The sequence below is a fragment of the Anser brachyrhynchus genome, assembly GCF_964034855.1.
Source record: "Anser brachyrhynchus genome assembly, chromosome: 7".
In the NCBI taxonomy this organism is placed as follows: Eukaryota; Metazoa; Chordata; class Aves; order Anseriformes; family Anatidae; genus Anser; species Anser brachyrhynchus.
This window is the reverse complement of record NC_137701.1, coordinates 9,382,394-9,395,748: the sequence shown is the minus strand read 5'-3', so window position 1 is coordinate 9,395,748 and position 13,355 is coordinate 9,382,394.

Here is a 13,355-nt window from a genome sequence, read left to right as displayed (position 1 = left end):
TACTGACCTGGTGGTGTCTGTCATCACCCACTGCAGTGGTGAACATAATGGAAAAAGGGTTTTTTTATTTTTTATTTTTAAAGTAATGGTGGCTCTGCTAATGTTCCTACTTTAACTTTTATTTTAAAGCACCCAAAATGTCTTACTTCAGTTTCAGCCCCGTGTTTGCAGACCCCTATGAGGCAATGCCTCACTGTATGGTGGCTTGGGTGCTGGTGACCCCATGCGTCAGAGGTTTTTCCTGAAACATGGTAAAATTTGAAGTAAAATCCCTGTGGCTGCTTTGGGGAAGCCAGCACATAGGAGAGAGGTGAGCCTGACATACAGCATGTCATGAAGGATGTGCAGTCTTGGGCCTTGATGAATAAATCCAGACTGAAGCATTGCATCAGCTCCAAAACTGGAACTGGTTGGAGTCAACTCCAGTTGGAAGTAGTTGATGTCCAACAAAAGACAAACTTGCTCCAGTTCCGCAGCCTTCTTCCTATATGCCAGTCTGTCAGTGCAGGAGGTAAAGTTGGCCGGGTCTCTCTGACCTGCCCGCATTGCGGGCTGGGTCCCAAGAGCAGGGCAGCTCTGGAAGGCCTGGGGATGGTGTAGTCAGAGGGAGATTTGAATGGGATTTCACCTGCAGGTTGGTATTTGGAGAGAAAAGGGATGTCACGGTGGGGGGGAGTGCTCTTCCTTGTATATGTATATATGTGAAGAGGTATTTTTCATCCCTTTAAGAGATTTCATATGGTACCAGAAGGTGCCACTGCAACGCTCTTATTTTCTGAGCCTAAGTGTGCAGGGACAGGACTCCTCTGTGCTGAGGACCTGGCAGTCAATCTCCAGCAAGCGCTTCCTTGCAGGGCTACGTCCAGCTCCATATAAGAAGTGGCTCTCCTCTGTCCTGTGCTATTCCTCGTAGAGGGCTGCTCCATAAATAGATGCTTCTCATGGTTCTCTTATCTGTTTCTAAGTTCAGGATTAACATATTTGCGGCTGTGTATGCGAACTTGCTCTTGTGCCACTGCTAATCTTCACTTTCTACAGCAGACAGAAGGAAAAGCTGAGTCAAATATCAGCTGATAGACACTGTTCCTTAAAGGGACCTGATCTTACCTTATCCTTATTACTAGATAAGTAGCCTAAAAAGTTTTCTTCAGATGGGCTTCTCCTTTCTGTCTTTTCCTAGTAACTGTTGGGTGAATGTGTGCTTGTTCATCTGTGTGTGAATTTCCTAATGCTCTTTAGGAGGTCTCACCGAGTTTCCCCTCTCAGTTGTTACCAGCTGATGGGCTCCTGTTAGTAGCAGAGGCATCATTCATTACTAAAATCTTAATATTTTATGCCTTTACTTTTACATGGGTCTTTGGAATCACTTTTTTTCTTCTGTTCCTGCTAATCTGCACTAATGGTGCCTTCCAGCAAACCCTTCCAAAGAATCTCTCCAGCAGTGCCAGGGACCAAGGCTTTCAGGAACGAACAGCCCTGGGAGCAGCACTCTTCCTCTCAGCTGCATTCCTTAAACTGCCCATCAAAAAAAAAAAAAATCACCCTTAATTACAGCTATGCTCCTAGATTTGGTAATTTCTCCTGCTACAAAAAAGCCTGTGCGAAGTCTGCTAAAAGTGTTATTCTTGCGAAGTGCATCATTACAATGCCTTGCCTTTTTCTTATGTTTCTTTTGCTTTGCTCTAGCTTTTTCTGGTTTATTTATCTGAACGGAAGGGTCCTGCTGAGACAACTTAATAGTAGGAGGGAGTTAACAGGAAGGGTCTCAGGTCCTCCCTTTAAGGTGGGTACAAGTTTCTCTGTTTCTGGAGAGCCAGTTCCTCCTCCCCATGCGCTTTCCCCTGCAGAAACCAGTTCAACTCAGAGGCTCAGGCACCATGAACTGTTCTTTTTTCTTGTTTGGGGCATTGGGCTTGCTTGGAGAGCACAGATACCTTCCTGAACCTGATGTCTGAAGTTTTAACCAATATTTTAAAATCGACTTTTCTTTTATACAGCATCTTTTAAGGCTAATGTTAAAATGGCAGAAGAAATCTCTGCTTTGCTTTGGTACCACTTCCCCTTTGTGCACCTGGCTTTATCCTTAATGAGAATTTTGGTCCTTCTGCAAGGATGGTAGTGCAGATACACACAGCTCAGTCCAGCATGGGAGAGAAAAGCACAGAGGAGTTTGCGGTGTTGCTTCTTGTAGGTTGAGTTGTAGAGAATGAACCATATAAAAACACTTCTTCCCCTGCAAAAGACCCCAGATCATAAACCATAATTTGAAATTCACATTCATGCTGATAATACATCTTCAATATTTTATTACAGCTTACATTGCAAACACTGAGTGATGCAGGAAAAAATTACCAAATACTTCCATGTACAGAAACCATCTGAAGTTGGTTTTAAAAGGGCTGGTTGTGATGTGAGTAGGAAATTACAGGGTTCCTACTCTTATAACTGGGCCATTTCAATACCATGTATTCTGAACATAAGTTTAGTTGACTTTTGCCAGTCCTTGCTGTTTCTGCATGGTTCTTTTAGTAGTGCCACCAGCTTTGTGCCCCCTCCTGCACCAGTGCTTCTCACCCAGGAGAGGATGCAGGTTTCTGAGCGGGTGGCTATGCCCGAGCAAGGAGAATGTTAGCTCAGGTGTTATTCCTACGGATGACTGTGGTGTTTCTAAGTATGATGGTAAACGAAGTCAAACTCCTTTTGTGTAGATGCTGTCCCCCAAAAAGGCTCACGGGACCTCCCAGACACTACACTACAGATGTCTCTCACCTTGCTTACACTGTGCTGTGCCGTTGTGCCGTCAGAAGCAGAAAGATGAGGCTGTAGCATGGGTTGGGAGCCAAATTTACTGGATTATTTTTATAAGTCTTTGTAAGTTTTATAAGTACCATAGTTAGGTATACATATTTCTTCAGAGGAGGTGGCTCAGTCTTTAAATCAATTTAGGAGCCAGTGCAACTGCCTGGAATAATTATAGTGTTTGTCACTGGTTTTCATATAATCCATTAAGTACATCCTAGATTTCTCTTTCTGCATCTGCAGTCATCTGTCACTTGCAGTTTCTAGTCTAAATAACTATATTTATGGGATTAGCTGACACAAACTGCCCGTCAGCTGAGATTTGGTATCTGGGACCTAAGTTCAGGAAAAAGGCCTTCTTTTGGTCTGCCATGAGCAACCCTCTTTGGATTCATTTGCAGCTCTTACTTGTTGCATAAATGAAATAGAAAATATTTGCTGGATACTCTTATTCTGCCCACTAAAATATAAATTATGGAAACTTTCTATGCAAGCCTGTCTTCTAAGAAACCTGAAATCATATCTGAGTTATTAAAGTTTAATAGCTAGTGGAGGGGGGAAGTAATTACTTCTCATAACATCTTTCTCTTTCAAGAATTTTGTTGTAACCCTTGATACAAAATTATTCCACTGGCATTATAAACTGCGGTATAATGTCTTATAATGTCACCTCTTACTACCACAGAGAAACCTTTATGTTACGACTTAGATTATACACCAGAAATGAAGATGAATATAATGAAAGTCGATAGCTAATGTGTCAAGGTGGCATTTGAGCTAAGGACTTTTTTTTGCAACGTGTGTCAGAACATGAAGTAATTAAGCATGATTTTTTGTCTTGGCAAAAAAGGAGCCAAACATGATTGTCTTCCATGGTGTTTTGCTCATTCTCTGTCAGCTGAAATGGTGCCAGTAAAGCTCAGATTTGCTTTTGATTCCTTTTTTTGCTGTTGCTTTTTTTTAATAGCATCTCAAGCAGGTGTGGTTTAAAATGCAGTCAGATGTGTCATTGAGATGAAAATTGAGTTGGTGTGGACCCCAGCGATGCTCCTTCAAATAGGAGGAGAGCCTGAAGTTGGGTTTGCCCTTCAGTCATGGGGCTGATGGTCACTGATTTCACTCTCCTTTTGCTATCTTGTCTCCACCCTTCCTCATCCTCCCTCCCACCAAAAATCTACCAAGCCTGGAGAGGAAGCAGAAGAGGTGAAGCACTGTGTGCTACAGCACGGGACTCCGTAGCATCTGATAGACCTTAGGTCTGTGCCAAACGGCAGATATTGCCCTATTACAGTGAACGTTTGATAGCAGCTAAAACAGTGACCTATGTCAATTGAGACTTTCTCACATTCTACTTCTCCTAGTATCTTGCACTGGACCACAGAGGCTTTTGAGTGTTGTGGGGCCATAAGCAAGTGTCCGAGCTTCTCTGAGTAGGGTTTTATTAGTAACTATAAGGAATCCCTTCCAGACCTTATTCCCATGAATTTATGTCCCATGGGAAGTCATACTTGAGGAAAAAATGTTCGGAATAGGTAGCTTTTATGGGTGTCCCTCAGCATCAGGTTTGACCCTTCCAGAAACAGATCTGGATTTGATCTGGCGACTCTTGTTGTGTGAGGTAGGTGGTGGTATAGCAAAAGTCACTACATGGCCACTATTTATCTCCTGGCATGTTTTCAGTAAGCTGCTGATCTTCAGCTGGCCAAAAACAGTCTTCTACTTGCTTATTTTTGATGCATGAAGAGGGCAACTCCTTATCTCACTCCCTTGACTTGTGTGACTTAGGGAAAATGGAGCTAGAGTCTGAGCAAGCCTGGTTTAATCCTAAAATACTTTCCTTGGCTGATCTGGGGAAAGCCAGATCCTGGCAAACCCTTGGTTTTTAATGGAAGACAGTCCCTGCTGCGGTGACTTGGCAGGAGGGGTACTGGAGATGTTAGATCCAAACTCGTTCCTGTTTTGCAGGTAATGAGTGTGCTGTTATGAAATCCATGTTGTTCCCACAGTATTTCAGTGTCCTCCCTCCGAAATGGTCTTGTCGGGCATGGGTGGGATGGCAGTGAGGAGCTTTGTTCTGCTGCTGGAAACAATGATATTTGTTCAAATAAAATACAACACAGGAGCGTGTCAGACTAAATCACATACGGACAGGAGATTGCATATTTGACGCTCTTCATTTTCTTGTCTGTTCATTTTGCTGTTGAAATGCTTTTCTTGAACTTTCTTTGATTTAGTTTTGACTTTGCTTTTAGTTTTAATATTAAGTATAAGATATTACAGTGAAGAATTCATGGGGTTGGGAAATAGGATGATCAATATAGAATTACAGCATTATTAAAAAGAAATTGCATGATATTTTTGAATTAGACTAATCTGTGGTTTATTCCCACAGTCTTAGATTTATCCTCTAATGTTATATTCCTGGGATGGAGAGTTAATTTCTGGCTTCCTCATAATAACCACACCCATATGGGAGCTGAATTACTTTAAGGGTTTCAAAATGCATCAAATTCAAGTTCTTCAGACCTGAAGCAGCTCTCAGCTGTCAGAAACAGGATTTTTTTTCTTTTTATGGCAGCAGTCGTATTATTAGAGCAAGGTTGTTTGCCTCGCCAGAACATTTCCTAACTCCCATCAGCGGAGGCTGGTTTCTGACACACAGCGGCTCTGCCGATCGTATTTCAAGTGACCCTTGTAATTGGTGAGCATCAACCGGCAGTGAAGTTCCAGCATTAAACTTTAACTCCTCTCATTTAGGGTCTTAATTGTGCTTTGAAATGTTTGATGGCTTGGCTGACCTTTTTTTTCTGGGTTAGCTGAGGCTGAGATTTGTCTGCCAGAAGAGAAGCCGCGGAGGAAACCTTGAAGCATTGCACCCCGTTGGTTTCAGTTGGGTAACGTGGTCTGGTATCTCTTGTTTTAGAAATGTCCCCGAGCTTTTTATTGGTTGTAAACGGAGCTATGGGGAAAATGACACTGCAAATGCCAATAATTTTACAAAGAGTAAGAAGTGAATGTAAGCTGAAGAGTTACCTACATGAAAAGCAGAAATTGGATGTTGTAATCTGTTTAATCTGGTTTTGCATTTCTAAGTTAGTTCTAAACCTTACTTACCCTGCAGGAAGTCTCCCAGCAGTACAGCAGATTTCTCTTGCTGGATGAAAAGTCCTGTGCTAACATTTATGCCAAATATTTCCCTGTTTCAGAGACCTGCAGTTTTCTCCAAAAGCAGCAAAAATGTTTTTTCATTAGATCCAATTGAACACCTCCTGTGTAAATGAGACAGCAGGCATACGATGAATACCTATATTGCACGTGTCATCTTTTTCCTAACCCTACGAACAATTGACTTTCATGGCAGCCCCGTGGCTCTGTGGTGACATTTGTTCTGCTGCTCCTCGTGGAGCTCAGCACCAGCGCCATGTCCCACGTGCCCTGGCGGGGATGTTGCCCTCGTCACCGTGTAATTAATCTGAGAGCTGCGAGATGTCAGAAAAGTCATCTGGCCCCGTTTGTGTGGGAAGAGAACAGCAATGTCAAACACAGAAAGTGAGCAGTGGGGCCAGGCAGCCAGATTTAGTCTGAGGAATGGCTTGGGGCAGTGCCTGGATGGGCAGCATGACTGATGGGGTGGCAGGATGAGGGGAGCTTGCTTGAGAGGGCTGCAGGAGACAAAATTCCCATCTTTTCCCTTTGGATCTGTTCTTCAAATCTCCATTCCTGATGCTAAAAGGTTATTTAATACCACAGGGCTCCCCAGACTTCCTGGTGCAGCATCTTTGCACGTTCAGAAGTCTCCCTGCTTTGCCTGACACCTTGCTAAATATTGGTTTCTTGCAGTAATATTTTATCACGTATTTATAAACCTGGAGAGCTGCAGAAGAAACACAATGATGAATACAGCCAATTACCTTACCTTCATCCTCCAGAGCATTGGGCTAAACCCAGCCACTGAATAATTACACCTGCAGAAGAAGTTTTATTGGAAAAAAGGAGTGGGAGGACTCGGTGGCTGGGGTGAGATTACAGCAGTCTGGCTGTGCCCCAAGGGGTGCAAATAGTCTGAACCCCCCAGATGTGACCTCCAGGAGCTCTTGCATCCTTATCCATCACAAAGGGAAGCGGAAAGAGGACTGCCTGTGAACTAAATGGAAATGTAGTTGTGAAATTGATTGGCAAATGCCCCAATTCTGCTTGGTTTGGTCACATAAAGGCACTGTCTGCTTGGTGGGAGAATTCTCCCAACAGCTTTCTTTTTTTTTCAGTATTTCAAGATTGGTTGCCTTTGGAAAATGCTTTCAAGCCTCTTGGCTTGAGGCTACATCATTAGCTCGCATTGGTGACTTATTTGTGAAGTAAATATTGAGTGACAGCCTATTTATCATACACCCTTCAGCTCACAATCTATTTTACTTCCATTGCCAGCGTGTTGCATGGTCGTGGGTTACAGCTAGAACTGAACAGGCTGTTCCATGACTTCTTTGCTCGTGCTTTATTTTTAATCAGGAATGAATCTGGGAGATCCTACTCTTATCAGACCCCTCTGAGTTGTTCAGGTGGGTGCTGATGGGTGATGCTCCACCAGCGTCATGGCTCGAACATTATCCAGCTGGAGCCATTGTGGAGAGGACAGTGACCACGTCTGTCATCTGTTAGGGTCAATTTTAAATAGTATCTTGCACCTTTGCTTTGGTGAAAGTGTCTGAGGTGTTCAGGGAGGTAGGTTTTTTCGTTAGTTTATTTCCTTCACAGCCAGCACCCACCTGCAGCAGATACCTGCTCCAGACACATGTCCCACCTGACCTGGGCTTAGTGCTGGCTTGGTGCTGCGAAGGACTTTTTTTTTTTAGGTAAATTAAGAAAGAAATGAAGGAATCGCACCCCCCCTACTCTGCCTTTGCTCCAGGAAGCAGCTGGATGTCAAATCAGAGCACTAATCCCCACGGCGTGCTTGCCCCCATGCAAAATGGGGTGGAAAAAAGGAGCATCCCTCTGCGATGCCAGAGCAATGGGGGGGGGTTACCCCGGGTTTTTGGGTCGGGCTTGCACGTGTGCCCCCGTGGATGTGAAGTTTTGGCTGCAGAGCAGCCGTGAGAGGGCAGTGTTGTATTGCAGGAGGAGGAAGCTGCGGAGGAGGGGGGGAAGCACCTGCAAAATCCCCAAGACTCGGCACCGCCGGAGCCTCCGCCAGGGATTTGGCTGCATTTTGCCGTGTGGGCATGTTGTGTGCCAGGGCAGTACCCGCGATAGCTGCGGGAAGGCTGTGCTTTGCCTGGCTTTTCAAACCCAAAGTGATGGCAGGTGATCTGCTCTTACCTCCCTCCCTTTAGTTAACTGGAACCAAAAACTTGCAATAGCTGTGAAATACAGGACCTGACCGCACGCGGTAGCTGGCTGCCTTCACCTTTATCTGACATTGCAGGACAGATGAATCCACGCCGCTCTGTAGCACTCGCAGATAATTACCTTTCTTTCGCGAAAATTTACTTATCGGTACAAATGACATCTCAAGTCAGGAAAACGGGCTCAGGTACTTCACCCTTCTTTCACAAGATCGAACAATGAGGAGCTGATGATTTCTCTTGTACTATTGTAGCAAAGCCACCTACTCATTTTAGATTCCTACTCCGTATGACAAGAATATTAAGAGTGAGAGGGAAAGCTCAAGTTTTGCAAGCCCAGTGCTGTGCCTTGCAGCAGCTGAAGAGGTGCCTGCCAGGTGGGGTGGAAGAGCAGGTCTCACAAAGGTGGGTGGTCTGACCATCTCTCCATGTTCCCGTAACGCTACATGGGGACCTTAATATTCAAACCAACCTTTTATTTCCCTGCAGCCATCTGTGTTGTAGAGGATTTCTTTAATATGTCAAAAAAAATAAGGACTAAACAGCCACAGAAATGGAGAGTCTAAAGGGGTTTCTTATCTAAATTGTACCTCTCTGCAATGGTTGTCTGACAAAGCAAAGTGAATGACCAAACCAAACGACTCCACCCTCCCTCTTGAACTTTCTTAGGTTAAAGTTTGGAGAGGATAAGGGCTATTTCTGAGACTGGATCTTGCATTTGAGTTGACTAACCCCCTGCAGGGAGGGTGCTCTGGAAGGCTGGGGCCACATCCAGCCCTTGGTGCCTCCCCCAGCCTTGCTCCCACAAGAGAGCTCAGTACTGAGGGCTCACAAGAAAAAGGATATGAAGCCTCATGAAGATCAGAAGCTGCTCTGAAGAAAGCCGCTTCCAGCACCAAGTTATACAGCAGCCCCCTTTGCTGGCAGGTATGGGTTGTTCTACCTGGACCCTGATGCAGAGGGGGAAGGAAAGCTTGGTTGTCTTCATCTTTAATAAGTCTAGTAAGTATTTCAGAAGACAGTGATCTGCTTGTTTGTGGTACAATTGTTTTGTCAAAAAAAAAAAAAACTCAAAATAAAATGAAGGTAATATCTGGTCTTCAGAGATGCTAAACTGGCATTTCAGTGAGAGTGGGATTCAGCCCTGGGCAGTATTTTCAGGGCAGTTGAAAGAAACAAGATGGTATCAGAAACACATAACATTCATCTTAAAGCTTGAGCCTGTGAAGAGAGGATGGGTGAGTTTAATGATTCTTGACTTTTATTGAAATCCATCTTTGTTGGGTATCGAAGGATTTACAGTGGCTAATGTCTTTCCATAATGCATCCCTCTATCAACAGAGACAACTGTGTTTGGAGAGCAAGATTTCTCACCTGCTTGTCAAGCAACAACAAACCACAAAACCTCTTTTTGCCTCCCGCAGCTAATCATTCATTGATTTAAAACATCATGTGTTGTCAGTAATGGTATGGGAGATTGGTTGTCACAGTTAGGCTTTTGCATACCCACGGAGAGACGCTGAGTGTGTGTAAACAGAGGTGCTACCAGTCAGAGGGAAACACTTCTTGGTAGGCTTTTCCCTTGTGTTTAACCGTAGATATTTCAATAAGATCCAGCTAGCATTTCTTTAAAAATTATTAAAAAGTTGGTGTAATGTTGATGTTGGTGCTTTTCTGCATAGTGGGAGGTGTAATCTGCTTAATGTCACACAGCAGACAGCCTTTAAATTTACATCTGTTTTATACACAGTGGCAGCAGAGGTTCCCAGAGATGCTTCAAGCCTCATGTTTCATTTCTGAGTGAGTTTTATTAATAATGAAGGAGAAAAATTGATCGGCAGATCCGCAGAAAGGGAAAAAAATCTTGCTAGTGGATAAGTCACAAGAATTCAGACAGGCAGGGAGACTTCTGCAAGTCTTAAATGTAAAACCTGCACATGGTAGGCTCTAGTTATGTTGAAGCGCTTGTTGTTTTGGTTGTATTTCTCCAAACCACAGGAATATTTCCGTTCTTTGGGGGGGGCAAACACTTCATTTTTGATAAAAGCTCTATAGTGACCCAGTTACTTTAAAAAAAAAAAAAGAGGGAAAAGATGTATTGGCAAGTCAAAGTAGGTGTAGCCACAGTCATTCTCAATAATCCAGCAAGTTACTACATCTTAACAGCCGCTCATTTCTCCCCGTGGCTCAGACTAAATTGTTTATTAGAATTTTTGTGCATTATTAAAAGAAAAAAAAGGGAAATTGTAGCTCTTCATTTTAAAGACTGCTGCAATCAAAACTCAGATTATTCAAATTTATCATGTGCATTGTATGAGGTAATAACTACTGCTATTTTTCTTTAATACTGCAAGATATTTGCTGTTTTTTCTATCTTGTTTGTAGTCATAAATAAGCAGGCTGTTTACAAGGCATTGCTACAGGGGGAAGAAATAATATAAAAATGAAAATTTGATCCAGCCAATGGCTGGAATTGCAATGAAAGACCTGAGTGGGGAGTTAAAAAAATTCTTGAAAATAAAGAGAGGCTGCTCAAAAGCATGCCAGAGCTCTGCGTGGATTTCTTGTGCCACTTCAAGGGAGGATTCCCAGTATTTCCAATCATGTAAATATGTTTTGGGGCTGTTCTTTTTTTTCCAACTCAGATGCTTGCCAAGCAAATTGAACCTTACAAACATAATTAGCCAGGGGCTGAACTTTTAATCTTAAATTCTGAGTCTTCATTAAGACTTAATTTAAACCTTAGGAGGGAAGCGTGGAGCAATTCCCCGCTTGCAGAGATGGATGGGTTTGTGGCAGGATTTCACCACGGAGGAGGAAAACGTCTCCAAGCCTCGGGCACGTGCTGCGTTTTGGCAAACTGGAGCGGTCGGGATCTCAGAGCCTGTTTGGTGGTAGAAGATAAAGGAGGAAACCTCCAAGAAATTGCACTGTAAGTGTTTGAGTGGGTTGTGTGATGGATAGTTAGGTAAGGTCTGGGCTCAAGTCACTTCTTACATGGTTAAGGTTGGCCGATTAGGAAATTAAGAGGGTGGTACCGGGGGGTTGTGAGGTCTTGCTTTGCTCTAAGATGCAGCCTGCAACAGAACTGCCTTAGATGATTTATTAAGTTGTTTAACACCCCTTTTTATTGCCTGGCAAGAAGTGGCATGGAGCACATTGTTTGGGCTGGAGGATTTGGTGAGTTGAAACATAACAAATTTTGGAGTTTTATTCTAAATCTGGGTGGTGTTTTTTTTTTGGCTAGTTGTTTTTTTTTTCCTTGGATAATCTTCCAATGATGGCATTGCTAATTGTGCTTTAAAAAGGAAAAAATGTAATCTTCTGAATCTGGCTCACATTTTGTCTGTCTATTGAGATTAAATAAACTGCTGTTATTAAATTTGAGTTAAATTTCTAAGCTGAAAAGTCATGGAGAAGGGTGATAGGATCTGCGTTATAATAAAATAGTTGGCAAATGTACAGCACCTCATTGTCCTGGGGAGGATAATGCTCATTTGCTTTGGTCTGAGTCCATGGCTGTGGCTAGCAGCAATCTCAGTGGGGCTACAGTAAGTCAGAGCTGATGAGGAGCTGGAAAACCATCTCCACCAGTCAATCCAACATCCTCTCTACATTGCCAATGCAATATGCACACAGCTGGCTTTGCTGTAGTCAGCTTTTCAGGTTGTATGCACTGTTCTTTTTTTTTATTATTCAACCAGGCTAAATGACAGGCTTCCTCTCTACGTGAGCAGGGGAAGGTTTGTTACCAGACCATCCATTCATTACCTTATGAGAATGTAGCTGACAGGTTCCTGCTAGAAACAAAACGCCTGGTGAGAACAACCAGGTACCCTCGTCAGTGCAGAAAAGATGCCAGAATTACCTGTGGTCGTACGCCTCCCTTTCCTCTTTGTTGGTGATAAGGCACAAGGTGGCATCTCTCTAAGGGATGTTCCAAGATCTCTGTGCACAGGATAAGGCCCAAAATGCATCAGGACTAATTCTGATAATGGCTTGTTCCAAATCTGTTCTGTTGGGTGTTGTCAGGATGGTGGGACCTTTGGCATAGCCTGAAGTAGCACACTTCTTTATTTTTTTCTTGCTAAACAAGCAGACAAGCAGTAGAGGATGTGAAATTAATAATAATAAAGTAGTACATAGTGTTTGCTAAAACTTTTATTTTTCTAGTGCCCTCTCCTCAAAAAAAAAAAGGCAGTGCAAGAAGAGAGCATTCACCTCTCAAATGGCTGGATTCCAAGAGAAAAAAAAAATCGGGAGGTGATTTGCACGGCTGCCTGCAGACAAGGAGCCCCACTGGCCTCGTGCCTGCTCCTGGACTGCCAGCGGAAGCTTTGCCATGGCCTTGGCAGCAGCGTGTCAAAATCCCCCTCAGCTTTGTGCTGTGGTTCCTGGTGGGCTCGGGCGACGGGAAGATGCTGGTGGAGGTGCTCTGCATGAGAAAGCACCCCGCGTGTGAGCCGCCTGCTAAGCAGCACCTCAAGGCTGCCTCCGGGCTTCGCTGCCGGTTTGCCTTGGTGTAAGTCAGCCCGGCCGCATTGCCTCTGGCTTGGCCACCTTTAAGGACAAGCGATGGCATCGTCAATGGCAAACCTATAAACCAGTTTTGTGGTCCTCTGCAGGATTGTTTGCGAAGTTGCCGGGTGTTGGACTGCTGCTGGTTGTGTTCAGCAAAATCAGAAAATGTTCATTCAGAAAATGTTCATGCAAAACTAGGACTTGATAGGACTGCTTGAAACAACAGCCCAGAGGGATGGGGCTGGTCAAGTTAGCTCTTCTTTCCTGCAATTAAACTCAACATTACTATAAATGAATGGGATGGTCCCCTGGAAGCAACCAAACACCTCATCCTGGATATCTTTATGGCCAAACTTGAAAGAAGTGGTTTTGGCAGCTGTTTTTTGATGATGAGGATGACATATCTGTAGGTATGCTGAGCTAATACAGCTGTCAAGGTCCTGGGAGCACCCTTGTCCTCAAGCACAATGGAGAATTCTTCTTTGTGGGATTGCTATAGCAAGCTGTTGGGCAAATGGTACCACCCGGCACATGGTGCTCAACCAGCAACCTGTGCTGGTAATGCCATGCCGTTAATTTCCTCCACAGCGCTCTAAGTGGAGCTCACCTTGCCCATAGAAATGTAAAGAGGCAGGTGAGCCAGAGTGTCTATTATTTATAAATACGTTCTGTGCAGTATAGATGAATTTTTCA